This window comes from Nanorana parkeri, unplaced genomic scaffold (assembly GCF_000935625.1).
Source record: "Nanorana parkeri isolate BGI_ZX_2015 unplaced genomic scaffold, ASM93562v1 scaffold1247, whole genome shotgun sequence".
Taxonomy (NCBI): domain Eukaryota; kingdom Metazoa; phylum Chordata; class Amphibia; order Anura; family Dicroglossidae; genus Nanorana; species Nanorana parkeri.
Window position 1 is genome coordinate 511,625 of NW_017307515.1, and position 883 is coordinate 512,507.

The following is an 883-nucleotide window of genomic DNA, read 5'->3' on the forward strand; positions in this document are numbered from 1 at the left end:
AAAAAACAAAAAAAAAAAAAAAAAAAAAAATATTAAACAATAAGTACAACAATAAAATAAAGATGTCCAAAAGTAGGGGATATAAGACACAAGACATATAGATAGAGAGCAACCCAGATTCATGTAGTAACCTGGAGGCCCCCACCGTGGTTACAGCCTGTTGGTCGACTAGCTATTCAGGTTGTACGCCCGTGGAGACCCCGTCGGGAAGAGAGGGGTCAGCCCACCCGTCTCCCCGACAAGGCCCGATAAGACCTGTCACATCTAGCCTCCATGTGGCACAGGTGAACTAAAGGGCTGCCTCAGTCTCCTCGCCCGGTAGGTGCGGAAACGAGTCCCGGTCTCCTTGAGAGAACTAGTCAGGTCCTCCATGTGTCTAATGTCACATATTTTGCTAATCCATAGTTGTATCGTAGGGGGGGAAGCTTGTTTCCACATGGCTGGGATGCATGCCCGCGCAGCATTGATCATGTGGACAATCACAGACTTTCTATATCCCTTCATCGAATGTGTGTTGTGATGTAGGAGATAGAAAGCGGGTGTCTTGGTAATCTGAATGTCGGTGATTTTTTGGGTGAGGGTGTGTACCTTGGTCCAGAAATCTTGCAGGGATGGACAGGACCAGAAATCAGCATGCCGGCCGGGGAGAAGCCACATCTCCAGCAACAGCCACTCGACTCGGGGAAGATCGCCTGTAGCTTCTTAGGGGTGCGATACCATCTGGCCAAAATTTTGTAACCCGATTCCTGGTATCTGCTGCTGATGGAGGACTTCAAGATGTTAATATGGTAGTTAGACAATTCTCCATAAGCGGATAGCTCTGCCTGGAGGTTTGGCAAGGAAACATCCGGGGACGTCAGGAAGAAGAGGAGGTCGTCGGCGT